The sequence below is a fragment of the Tinamus guttatus genome, unplaced genomic scaffold, assembly GCF_059628265.1.
Source record: "Tinamus guttatus ecotype Peru unplaced genomic scaffold, ASM5962826v1 Tinamus_guttatus_pri_ptg000227l, whole genome shotgun sequence".
NCBI lineage: Eukaryota > Metazoa > Chordata > Aves > Tinamiformes > Tinamidae > Tinamus > Tinamus guttatus.
The window spans coordinates 283,682-297,782 of NW_028288761.1; the positions used below are offsets into that span (position 1 = coordinate 283,682).

At 48.6% G+C, this 14,101-nt stretch overlaps 1 protein-coding gene across 1 annotated transcript in view; it reads right to left on the reverse strand.

Annotated features, from left to right (window-relative positions):
• The window catches only part of DIS3L2 (DIS3 like 3'-5' exoribonuclease 2), a 186,772-nt gene that overhangs the window by 16,429 nt on the left and 156,242 nt on the right, over window positions 1-14,101 (reverse strand). The gene's annotated exons all lie outside the window — the stretch shown is intronic.

Here is a 14,101-nt window from a genome sequence, read left to right on the forward strand (position 1 = left end):
GCAGGGCCTGCTCTGTTTCCCCAACTCATTACGTCTCAGACTTGGCCTGTGGTCGAACCAAGTGGTACGATGAGAAGTTAGCACTGAGAAAAGGAAGCTCTGGCCTCCTTTGAATGTGGCCTCCAGATGAACAGCACTGCCCTTCTTGGCAGACAGCCCCATGCAGAGCTCGACACTGAAACACAACAGCACTTGCAGGTGTTAGAGCATCTCCTCCCTCACATTTTGAGAGATGGGAACAGGCTTTGGAAGCTCTGTAGAGCAAATAGTGCCTTTTGTAGGCTGCAAAGACACTGATGGATAACTATCTGTTTGCTAAGAGCGGTATGTAATAAGAGCCCTAGTTCTGTGCTAGCATGAAAGGATCATCACTGCAGAGCAATCTCGTGACAAAAAGGGACCTCCAGCCACCTCTGGGGAACAGACTAAATCCTGCTGAGCTCACCAAGAGAAAGTCACTTCCACAGAAGGATGCAAACACTCCAGTGCTCAGGGGCCCAACAGCAGCAGGAGTAGTAGAACTCGTTGAAGGACAACAGCAAGAAAAACAGCTCCACGGTTCAACCAACACACTCTCTCCAAAGACTTAGTCTAGTGCCCTGGATACAGTGTGACTATTTCTTCTTTTCTTTAAATCAAGTAAGTTTATTTTTGATTACAGCTCTTCCATGAAGCAAAGGAACTGGGGAGGTTTCTATAAACGCTCTTCTAAAAGCAACATTAGCTAACCTTGCATCTCTTGAGAGTGCAGCCAATGACAGAATCATGCTCTTTGGACAGTAGCCGGAACGGAGCTTAGGATGGCCCTTTTCCACGCAAAATCCTGCAAGAAAGATGTACTGTCTTCCTGGGGACACTGTACCAGTCCAAAGGCCACAAGCATCTTCAGCCGTGCCCTCCAGAAGAGGACTGCTGCTTGGTGAGTTATGAAAATTAAACCCTCTACTATCCAAAAAATTGGATGGCACGGTTATATATGAGCTTTGTAATACCGGTGTGGAGCTCCCTTTGCCAAAGACAGTTGCCAAAAGCCCCAAAGCCCTACTTTTTTAAAAAAAGAAAAAGTAGTAATAGGCAAGAACACTGGCGGTTCCTGGCTTAATGAAAGTCATTTGTGCTCCTTTTGCCTTGTGCGTGGTAGCCTTACAAAGCTTAGCTGAGTAAAGGAATTACTCTGCTTTCTGAGATTGCTCAATTAACTCTTGGTTAAAATTGCTAACATTGAAACTTGATGAGAATAACAGCTCTGAGGCAGTTGCAGATGCATTTCTTACTAAGCTAGAATGGCTTTTCTCTCTAATGAACTCCCTTTCTAGAGTATAATGAATGCCTTTTTTATTAGCTATGGTGTCTTCCCAGTAATAGATGCCTAGAACACAAATGAAAGGGGGATTTTTCTCAATTCAAATGTCATTTTACTGGCCACTCCTGCACCTTTAGGCTAGAAATGCCATGATACCAGTTTCTTCACTTTATCCAAATTAAGTGCGGTACAGTGGAAAACTGCTTAAGCTCTCAGTGCTAAAGCTGGGCTACTGAAGGCATTTGGCATGATTAGGAATTAATTGCTTAAAGTCTGATGTGCTTGGTTTGCACACGGGGATTTACACCACTAGAAAAACCTCAACCATTTGCCTGAATTCCTTTGAAATTATTGACACCATTTTGCAGTGCTGTTACATAACAGAGCTGCCTTAATCTGGCAGAACAACGCCAGGTCAGACGTTGAAGTGTTGAAGACGGCACAAGCGGATGGCAAACGCCTCCCAGCCTGGCAGCTCTTCAGATCTGCTGTGGTTTGCATTAAAGAGATAAAGGCAAAGCCTGCCCGTCCCACCACCCCATGTCCCACATTGATCCAAGCAGGAAAGGAAATGTCATCTAATTGAAAAGAGAGCCTGTAGCAGAGGACACAGCCTCTGTGGGCTGTGCCCTCTCATTAAATGTTAATACGACTGCAGTCTGCTTTTCATGCGAACCACTGGTAACCTTCAGACTCCTGTCAGGATGCTGAAGTGTCCCTCTGTGCCAAGACAGCATCTTTGGCTGCCATGGGCCAGGCCTGAAAGCTCAGACCAGCCAGCACGCACTCATCCACTCATGACAAGGACACACAGGACAACTACAGTAGACTCCCTCAGTCCCAGCTGTGACATCCTCCAAAATTTTCTTGGGATTACCAAATTTCTGAGCCCAAGGCAGGGGACATTCACCCCCAGCATGACAAACACAGGCAGCTTGCCCTCCATGAACAGGTTTGCTAAGCCAGAAAACCTCTCTTTTCTACACTTTTTTGAGGGGTCCCAACACAGCCCCCAGGGTGCTATTCACTCAGCATGGGCTTGGAGCCCCACAGTGATACCAAGACCTAGAAATGCCTCCAGCAGACAGGACCGTGCCAGTCTCCCTGGCTGTGCACAGAAGCAGTAGCACTTTTTGAGTCCTCCTTTGAAACACAACTTCCTCACCTCAACATGAAGATTTAGCTTTATAAAGATGTAGAAGATGCAGCTTTATAAAGGTTTGAGATCATTGCAGACAGCTCCAGGAGCTGCTCAGTTTACAATCCCAGCTCTGCCCCTGTGGAGCCCACCAGATCCATCTTGTCATTCCAGAGAGCCACCAGCTCATGGAGGCATCATCTCTGAGGGAGCTCCGAGACGCAAGCCAAGGCCTCCCTTGCTCTCCGCAATGTTGCTGGGGAGGGATAAGCAGCCACCACTAGTGCCCAGACCCAAACGGTGTGTTCAGACTGATGGGGTTTGGCTGGGGGATCATTGCCTGCGCTGTGAAGCCTTGGGGAACCATGACAGGGGGTTCTCAAGCAGGGCACCCTGGCCTCAGACCACCTACCCAAAACAGTTTTCTCTGGCCCACAAGAATCCTAGAGAAAAGAGAGCCCACAGCCAAGCCAGGCCCGAGAGAGTGTGCAGGACAGGGGAAACACCCTGCAAACACGGCTCCCAAAGCAGAGACGGGCAGGCCACGTTCCCAGGATTACAGCCTGATATGCAACTGGCTCCGAAAGCAGAGCTTATGTCAAGAATATTCTCCTAGACACATAGTATTAGCGTCATCCAGAGTCCGGCTAAGAGGGGAATGGAAAGAATTCCTGAAGAAATGCAGACAGCCTCTCTCCTGACGTGCAAGTCTCCAGCCCCACACATCAGGACAGCCCTGCCTCATATCAGACTGCGTTTCCCACTAAAATGAGGAAACAGGAATGAAAAACACTTTTCCTTGCAGTTAAAGTTTACAAGAGTGATTTATAGGTCAGAAAAATTAGCAAGTCTGTGGCTGAGTGCTCCCTACAACAGCGTGTGTTACATGGCTGCTGACCACAAATGTCAAGACCCATTAGGTGGAAGCAAAGGGCAGCACAATGGTGAGGTAAAGATGCTTTTTGCCCATTTAATTAATTAGTTAGGTCTCTTTTCTATCCCCCGCAGCCTTCATTAATGTAACATTGAAGTGACGGAATATTAACAATTCAGACAACACATTAATATTAACATAACACCTGCAAAATGCAAATGCAAGTCCATTAGGTAAACAGATGATCTTAAGCCATCAAAGCAGAAATAACACTCTGACATTTCCTAGCAGGAGTATCCTGGGGAGAAAGTGTCCATCTCTTCTGCCCCATTATCACACCATGACCCTTGTAAGCAGGGACTTCTCATCTGCTACCAACCCTTGAAAGAATAAGAAAAACTTACATTTTCATTAAAGCATTTGCCAGTTCCATATGGAAAATGTCTTTAAAAGCCATGTTGTGAAGCAGAAAGATCAGAAAGGATTTTTAAAAGGATTTTATCTCCACACTAGTGAAGGATGGAGATAAAATCAAAGCTTGTACTTATTAACCTGCACTTGGGATCGCTTCAGAAGCTGAGCTTTTGGTTAAGATTAATCTGGGATGAGCTTTCTGTATGGCAGAAACAAACAGTTAATTGTCCAGAGAAATTACAGTGCCATAGGAACCCAGCTGCCCTTCACATACCATGACCCTCCATCCAGTAGCTAAAGCTGTCCCAGGTAAGGGGATGCATGCCTTTTTCCCTTACTTTTTGGCTTGGTTACTTTCCGCTTATCTGGAATTAGAGAGTTATTTACTTTTAAAGTGGGAAACAAATTGATGGATAAAGGAGAAATAACAAAGGGATGAACTTGCCAGACTGGGAGTGTGAGATGGCCAGTGGGGAGAGCATCCATCTCCCAGCTGGGATGTGACCCTGGGGAACAAACAGGAGTCTGCAGGAGCCCGCAAACACATGGACAACAAGACAGCAAAATAATAAATTAGTGCATAGAGAGTCACCTAAACAACCTAGCAACCAGAGGCAGCAACGGCAGGACAACTCAGTGACAACCTCACTGCCACCCAGGCAGTGGTTTCCTAAGTAATGTCCTCTTTCTTTGGCGGCCCCTGGTCCAACCTCTTGCTCAAAGCAGGATAACCTCAAAGCTACATCAAGTTGGCCTTTTCCAGCTGAGCTCTGGAAATCATCAAGCCACACCACAGCCCCTCTGCGTTCCTGTTCTAGTTCTTAACCACTCTCATCGTGGAAAGCAGGGGTAGCAGGAGTGTTGTTTGGACTCTTAGGAAGAGAGCTCTGGGAAGAGCAACTCACCCAGACTGGCCAGCCTTTAGAAAGGGCCTTGCTGGAGACACATTTCTCTGGAGAAAGTGGCTGCAGATCAAGGGAATTGGAGTCATCAGCAGGACCACTGAGTCTGAGAAGATCTATGTCTGGCAAATACATTTCAACCGAGCAAGGTTCCTAATGGACACCCAAATCCAGCTGGTTCCTGGCTGTGGGACGCTCCGCTGAGGGCGCTTTCCAGGTGGAGCTGTGGCCGTGGAGCGCGGATCACAGCACTGCCCATCACTGCACCGCGTCAGCCTCAGATCTGCAGTTGCAGCACTGAGTGTGGGCAGGTTAAGGGGAATAGTTGTATCAATATGGAATGAGGGATCCAGCTGGCTCCAACTATATTATTCTTGGTCTGAAACTATTGTGAAGCACAACACATGAAAGTTCTGGTTACCACGACTTTCAAAGACATGGAAACCCTAGGGGGAGGGGAGCAAGACACAAGGGACATGAACAGCACATCGGGGTAAAACAACCAATACCTGTTGGCAAGGAGATGAAAGGCAAATAGGCAACACAGCATTCGGGGGTGCTGTTTTCTAAATAAGGACTACTGAACTAGCCTGGAAAGTTTCTGTTTTTGGGCAGCCTTTTGGCAGATTAAAGCGTCCCAGAAGATTTTATATCCAGCTCCTACAATCTTAAACTAAATATTAGGTGAGAAAAACATGCTTCTAAAGAAAAGAGTTAGGCAGAGCCCTGAGTGAAAAACAATGAGCAGGAGAACTAACGTATCAGATTTTTTGCATGTACAATCAACAAGTTTTTTTTTTTTTTTTTCCCCCACCTAAAAATAAAGCCAATGGAATGAAATGCAGATTGATGAGCAGGGTGGAAAAGTTGTAGGAAATTTAGGTCATCTGATGATCACCCCGCGTGGCCTCAGCAGACAGGCTGGGACGACTCCTGGAGTTACGCTGTAAATTCCTGACTCTGCCTTGCCCCCTTTGCAGCAGGACACACTCGAGGTACAATAGGCCCTTTCCATCTGTAATTTCTCTCTCTTGACTTTTATGTGCATTGATTCAAAAGCTATTTGATTTACTGGCATACGGCTCTGAAGAGTCGGGTTTGGTCTAAGGACAGCCTGAGGTTAAAGACAGCAACGCAGTTTCACCACCCTGTCCATTACAAGAAAATGTGCAGGCCTGGATTTACAGTCACGTTCCAGTGAGCCCACACATCACGGCAGGCTGAAATCAGCCTCGTCTGTGCAACGGGATTGAGAAGAATCAGCTAAACGTTGCACCAAGCTCAGCACACGCCAGAGGAAGCCACACAGCAGGAGAGCAGGCTCTAACAGCGCGTGGCCACCAGAGCAGGGCCAAGGCAGCGCGTGCAGCTGCGGGGACACCGGTTTGCTCACCGCCAGCGGGAGCTACGTACGGACAGACAGTTCACTGAGGATAGAGAAGGATGGGTGGCCAGCTATCAACTAGGAAGAATTGTGTCCCTAAAGCCCACAGGTGGGTATGAGGACTCTCCAGAGCTGGCTTAGCAGGAGAGGACTTTGCTTCTTGCTGTGCTGCTGGGGTTGTAGAAAAGAAAGAACAAGCTCTGTTCACACTGAGGTCTACCAAGCCTCGCATGCTGCTGGGTGAAGGTAGCAAATGCGTTAATCCACGACTGCCACAATGTAAAGTCTAGTCTGCTAGGTCCTCCACCAGCTTTTTAAGACCTTGAGCTACTTTTAAGAGCAGAGGAATCATAACAAAAACACTAAGGCATTCTGAAACCACTCCTTTGAGTCAAGGTTTTACTGAATCAAGAAAAACTTATTAAAGTGCAAGACACAAGTTTCATGAAAGAGAGACCTTGCAATGCTGCCTTCCAGCCTTTGACCTGAGAGGTGCAACTGGAGCTCAGTAGAACAGATCGGCCTTCTGCAAAAATCTACCCTCACCAGAAACACAGACACGCAGCCCTGTCAGCATGTTTGCATTGCTAAAACCCACAGATCTCAACACTGGATCCCAATAAGATCTGCAACATTTTCATCTTGGCAGAACTATGCGCCTTTAATCCTTAGGAGAAGAGCATTGCAGGCATTGATAGTTGTCTTTGCTTTGGAGTGTGGCAAAGCCAAAACAAGAACCTCTTTTGGAGCATGGGGTTTATCCTAAGATGCCCTGGAGTCTTCCTGTCCTACAGACATTGAATAACAATCTCCACATGACACAACTGAAATAAAACCATATATATCCTAATATCTTGGTGATCCTCCAGTCCAGGTCTGACAGACACTTGGCCCTGGGTGTTGCATTTCCCAGACAGCTTGACCCTTGTATGAACAGAGTTCTCTGCTATGAACACCACCGTACGTTTAGAAGCAGGAAGCACAACACTAAATCTTTGATATCAAAATCTCCAACTTGGACTGAACTGCAGCACTCTGTTCTTAGTGTCTGTCTGTCATTCTGTGATGGGAACCATCAGAAAAAAAAAAAAAAAAATCTGCAAAGACCCTGGTGTTGAAATTGCACTGGTGGCTCCAGCCCTGGCACCGCAGGACCTCAGTGCTACAGACACCTACATGAGTGACTCAGACTCTCATGGTGGTTGGGCCCCAACCAGCTCTACTCCCTCCTGACAGCGTGGCTTGTCATGCCTTCGTACTCAGCAGTCAAGTGTGAATGAACCAGGCCCTAGATCTCTGGCCACCAGGTGTACATGCTGGGCAGACACTTCCCAAATATGACTGTGCCAACCTGAAATAACTCACGTGACAAGTTCCCGGCAACCTTCGAGCTCAGACACAGCTGATGGACACCCTCTCCTCCCCAAAGCCTGAAAACACTGTGGGATGGGAGAAGAGCAAGTGGCTGTGATGACTGAAACCTTTTAGCAGATCTCTGAAGCTCAGGTCACACAGGCGGGACACACAGTGCTCACTCAGGGAATGGAAACGCAGTGTCATGTCTCAGAGTCTGACACCAAGATTCCTGGTGTGGGGCTGCCCTGTGCCATGAGTTGTTCAATAGGGTCAGAGCAGGGGGCTTGGGAGCTTCCTCCAACTGGTCAGCTTGTTAAATCCAGACAGCTGCAGAGGAGGCCAGTGAAGCTGAGCTTGCATCACACACCCTCCACTGAGCCACTGCGCAGGGAACAGCCACCAAGAACCGCCTGCAGCAGCAAAAGGGCTGGGCCGAGAGGTGCAAAGAGACAGGGAGCACCCACCCACCAGGTAGAGCACACGATGCAAGTGCCCTGGCAGGGACATGGGTTACGTGAACGGTGACACACAGCAGGAGGTACAACAGCTTCTGGCGCTGCCCACGTTTCATGTGCTCACCTACTGCCGTCCGGACACACATGAGCAGCTCCTGAAGGGCTGGTGGGAGCAAGTCCCTGCACAGTAGCAGTGGTACCAAGCCCGTTTCTGCCTGACCTGGCACTGTAACATACCCAGAGAATTCCCATAGCGCGGGGAAGCGGTTCAGGAGCAGTGCACGGTTTGGCCGGGCTGCGGAGGCGTGGAGGAGCAGCTCGTGGTACGTGCAACCCCAGCACATCACACCCGCTCCGAGCGCCGCTCTCCCATTGTTACTCAACATCCTGCGAGCTCCAGCCAGAGACACGCTCTCCCTTCCATCGGCGCTCCGAACTGGCCTGGGAATGGCTGGGAAGAAGAAAGGGAGCTTGAAACGAACTGTGGAAAGATTTAAGTGCTTTAACCGCTGCTTTCCAATACAATTTTCCACTTGGGGCAGGGGAAGGGAAGGAGGAGAGCCTGACAGCACTTTAGAGCCAGTCACAATTGTGACAAGTTCTTCTTTTCCATTTCCAACCAGCTGACAGAGAGGAGTACTTTAACCTCCATTAATTACCACAGCCTTATTCCAGCCCAGGTTTCAGAGCAGCAGTGGCAAACTCCTAGGACCAGTTATGAGCAGGTTCTGTCTCAAACTGTGCTGTTCCACTCCGGGCAGCAAAACTCTGCCATTCACAAAAGTGAGAGCTAATGCAACTATACTACGGTACTGGGTTTGCAGCTATCTCCCACAGGCAGCATCAATACTGCCAGAAAAGGGGATTACAGAAATGACTTCTTGCACATGAGAGTCTAGGAACAGGTTAAGGCTGTTTAACAGATACATCTGTTGCACATCCAGGCCATATGCACACACAAAAAAGGAGCTTAACAGACAAATTCATCACTTCTGCCTTCTCTTGCTATCAGATAACCCTTCTGTTAACACTGCTCCTGCTGCCCTATGAACTTTATTGCAATTAACAAAACTGATCCCTGGATACGCAGCTTGAAAGTGTGAACATGTTCTTAAGAGACAAGAGCACCTTGAATATACAAGGTCCTCATGAAATTATACTCCAGCCATGACAAATTCACAGCCAGAAAGGAAAAAGGCAGTGTGGTTGCACAGACAGACACATTGTAAAGGAGGAAGAAGGACTGACAGCAAATCCAAATGCACAGTGATTGGGACAGATTATCCAGGGATGCTGAGATTGACACAATCCTGGCTGCTCCGCATGAGCTCTGAGTCACACAGGAACTAGCCTGGAGAGCAATCACTACTGCACAAAAGCTCTTGAGCTGCAACAAAGTGACAGAGAGGAGTTTCCCACTGAAAAGCCTTGAAGTCTTTATCTCCCTTATGAAGCTTGGGAGGGTCCTTCCTCCTGCTTTGACAAGTGAAGCCACAGCAAAGCATCCTGTGGCAGCTGGAGATACTGGCCAGGAAACACCCAGGGACAAGCAGCAGTCACGGCCGGGACATTCGCTGTCAGTGTCACCATGCTCCCTATGGTGGCACTTGTCACTGCTCTGTGCTCCGCTGTGAATGCGTTTTTCCTCAAATTCAGCCCTTTGGACTCCTTTGCTAAAGAAGATTTTCCTGAAATTGTCTGTGGCTTTGACCAGTCAATTCTATTTTTGAAGTTGACTTCAGCTACAACCGCTCACTGGAGCGGAGCTCGGGACCCGCCGGCAGCCAAACCCCAGAGCAGGACGACGCCTGGACAGCCAGACCAACCAGTGCAGCCGGGTGACCAACGAGCTCCTCTAGTCAATTCCCCTGTCATGGGGGCACCATGACACTTGCCTGGCACTGGGATATCTGCAGAAGTCGAAGACCCTGGTGGCTCTCACTCCCTAGCCTTAGGGACAGCTGACACCATTGGGGTTGAGCCCTACTTGCATTCATCTCACAGCAAGACACATCCACTCATTCATTATGACTTTTTTTTTTTTTTTTAAATGAAATGTGTTTCCTATAGCCATTCCCAGTCTTGGCCCAAGTTCCACCTGCTAGCTTTTGCTTTTCCCCATTTCGAAGGACTGAAGCCTGTACCTGCTGCTGAAAGACTCTTGTGGTCAGTACAGCAGAGGCACCAAGAGTGGTACAAAGTGTCCCCTGGCCACCAGGTACACAGCACAGTCACCACACTGCTCCCTGCAAGTCTGGTCTATGCTGCTTAGGGCCTCGGGAGCAGAAGGAATTCCTTACACCACAAACTGCTCTGGAAACCAACCCTGCGGCACGAACAAAGTGCCCACACTCCCCCCACAGGCTCCCAGCACAGGAGCTTTTTTATTCCAGAAGCCCTACGCATTTCTCTCAGACTGAAAGGTAAAAACTGACAGTGCTGCAAACCTAGATTTTCATTTTGAATGTGCTGACAGTCTCCCTTTAATCCTACTTTCCACGTTTAAGGTGTTAATGGGAACCTTGATGCATTTCAGAGGGAACAGGCACAGATAGAAGATATATGTGTGAGTCTAAAGCCCTGCTCCCAGATTTCACGTCAAGTGCCTGATTTGTTTATATCCATATGATACAATCTCCATAAAAGCAATCAACCACCACCAAAAGGAGATGTTTCAATATCTGCACAGCCTTCACACACACTAGGCATTAGGTTTGCTTTTACGATGCAGAGTAATATAATGCATTCCTTCCACAAGTTCCCAAATGTTGTTATTAAGCATTGCTTCTCCAATAAAATATGCTGCAACATACAGTAGGACATGATGTGGCATTTACACAAGTCTTTTCTCCGTACAGGATTTGCTGGCTTTTAAACAAATCTGTCTCTTCTATACACTACAGAAGCACAAGATGAATAATTATCTTCCCTGCTTAATAATGTTTTTGCACTGGCCAATTTAACAGCTAATCTTCACAAACCTCTGCGATAGTCCCCCAGCAGCTACATTTGCATGTTGTAATCAAGTCTTGCTATTAAATCATACTTTGCAACAATAGCTGGGCTGTCAAGTATAAACAGGCGCTTTCGCGCTGGCACCGGGCAGACGAGCGCTGCGGACAACCACGCGCAAAGCGCGCCGTGCTGCCAGCTCCCAGGGCAGCCGCTCACGCTCCGGGGAGCTCGAGGATGGCTGCGCTCGCCGTGGTCTTGGGACAAGCATCCCTTCTCTCTGCCCGCTCTGTGGAGCTGCAGGCAGCTCGCAGGGTGTTTTCTCAGCCTGCACGTTGTTCTCTGCCGTAGTGACAGTCTGCTGGTTTGGCCCCTGTGCTGTGTCTTATTCCTCAGGTTGCTCTCTAGAGTGTCCCTGAAAAACTGAGTGCAGCTCCTGGTGTGGAAGAACCCTGTTATTTTAAGGTCCCCCCCTCAGCAAAGCAGCTCGGGAGCTGGGCTGTGAACCAGACCACTGAACTCTCTGGGGTTACCAGCCCTCCTCGGAAACGTGCTGCCCTGTTTTCTGACTGAGCCTCCTTGCTGCCCCAGCTGATAACAGCAGAGCAGGGAGATGGAGCTGTGAGAGGGCCAGGCCAGTGCTGGTGTCACGGTAATTTGGTGGGAACGGCTGGTGTGACACATGGCACAACAGTGCATGTGTGATCTCTCTGCCTGCCTTCCCTAGGGACTGACCTTCTGCTCCTCGCCATCCTATTCACTCTTCTGAAAGCTATGCCCCCAAAAGGCCTCCGAACACCACCTTAGTTCAGCACCAGACTCCTGCTCACATGTTTCGCTGAAGCAACACATCCTTTCTCCCTTGCCTTCCTGGGGCCTCAGTTTTCTCTTGACTGGGACACGGACTGTGACAATGTGAGCGACCCGACTACATCTACCAAACAGCTGCACCAAGGGGTACTTCCCAGGAGCTCCCTGCTGCATCACTGCCCCAGCCCACTAACCGTGCTGAAAGCCCGTACTCTGAACCAGTTCTGCATCTCTGCACTCCCCTGCAACCTGCTCCAAGTGCTCAGTAAATAGCACAGACCCTGCTGAATTCTGCTTTTTGCATCAGGAGTACCACAGGACACAGCCTGAGCACAGCAGTGCAGATCAGCTGCAGTTTGGCTGTATCACTGAAGTCTTTCTGCCCTAATGATTCTTCCTACGCATTAGCACAACATTTATTTCCATCTTGCCTTGCACTTCCCATTACTCCAGGAGTTCTGACAACGTGCCCTTCCTTTTAACATGGAGACAAGGGGAGAGGAGAATTTCTTGCTGGAATTGGCCTCACTCTGTGCAAATAGCTAGATCAATCTGGATTCAATCTGTCTTGCTAATTGCTGGGGGCTGGAACTGACCTCACGGTGGCCCAGCTCAGTGTGAGCATGCAGGGCCAGGCTTTGTGCTGCATCCGACTCACAGACAGGTATGTGACTTACCAAAGCCCATGCAATAGATGGCCACTAAGCTGGGAGGAGACCCTGGCGTTTCTGAGCTGAGGAGTGTGGTGAGCAGCCCAGCATGGTCAGTTATCTCCAGGAAACCGGGCATTCCCAGAAAAATCAATGGAGGTCCAAACACCTGCAGTTTTTCTTGACCAATAATGACGCTGTTCACTTCACTTCTACATTTTCAATGGGGAAAGTGAAGGATACAAGATTGAAGGTGTTCAAAGCTGATTTGCAGGCCTTTAGAGCCATTTCCCATTAAAATTATGGGACATTAATGCAAAGTATGCTGAGATCCTTAAGCAGGTTCCACTTCTCCTGAGATCTTTCCATTAAGTTGAAAGGAAGTTGTGCCCAAATCCTCTTACACTGCCGTGAACCTCTCAGACGATACGGGCAAAGTCAGGTTACAAATCCATTAGACTCCAGATTGACTAATGCATGGCAAATTGAAAGAGGTGAAAGTGCTAAACTGTAATGGGAACCCAATCCAGGGTGAGTGTGACACTGTGAGGAGCTGAGCACAGAAACGTGCTTGTGATTTGAAGCTCTTTTCAAAGAAATTCAGCTGGCTGGTAAAGTGATGGAAAAGAAGGAGAGAAGTGGGGAGGAAACAGCTTTCATTGCTATATGGACTTAGCTGTTCTGAACTTTGAAGAAACAGCTGAAGCAGCAGCAGGCCCCAGGGCAAGGCAGGCAGTAACCAGGAAAGTTAAGCCCCTTGTCCTTGCTGCTCACGAGAGGGGCTTCCTCTCTCACCTTCTAATTTACAAGGACATCATTTCAAACAAGAAGCTGTTTTTGCTCAGCGGGACTCAAAGCAAATACTCCCGTTCTTCCAGGCCAGGCAGCTGGCAAAACCCAGCTTTGCAAAGAAGTGAGTGGTGTCAACACAAAACCCATCCTTTGCGCCGACACAGAGCAGTATGCCAGGATTTTAAGACTAGGAAAATCATTATGGCATTGGACTCTGCCTGGATGGCTATTGCTCTGTGCAACCCATTACCTTGTAGGGTCTAAAGCATCTTCTACAAGTGCACTCTTGCCCTTGAGAGACGGAGAACCCATTGGTTTCTTCCTGGCACATTTTGCCAGTGGTTAATCTTTCTTGCCTTTCAAATGTGTGCTTTACTTCTAAACGCTTCAGCTTCCAGCCTGTAGCTGTTTAATAGAGAGCAATCCCAGCTGGCTGGCAGCCCACCCGGTTACTCCAGCTTGCTTTGCTGCTCCCCGGAGGAACGGCAGCACTTAGTGCTGAGCAGACTGTGGAGGTCCTGCCCACGGCACACAGAGCCCTTGCTCTGTTAGGCAGACAGCACAGATTAGATGCAGCAGGCTGGTGAGCAGCACTGGAAGGTCTATGTTGGAGCAGAGCTCCTTTGGTTACCACCAGCACAACATGTGCTCCAAGTGCTCAGCAACCCCTTCAGCGTCTCTGCGCAGACGTCACCATCTGCTGCTGCTTGGATCTCTCCACTGGTCGTTTGCACCTCAAGCACATACTGTGGAAGCAACAGAAGGGTGCACATAGACTTGTGCTCTGGTCCCAGTGCTCTCTGCTTGTAACACCATAAAGAGAACAGCAAACAGCAAAATCTAGATCCACCAGAAAAACCACCACCCTGGGCATGTTCACTCTGATGGCAGAGTATGTGTGTCTGGCCTAGAAAGCCACTCCAAAAGAAATACCCTGGCCATTCATCTGGCAAAGGTCTTGGGACCCTTGACCAGTGAAGGACACGGAAGCTTTGTCAAATCAAAGATTGCTTGTCCATATTTGTTATGAAAAACTGTGCCCAGAGATGCTGTCTGGAGATAGGGAAGGGA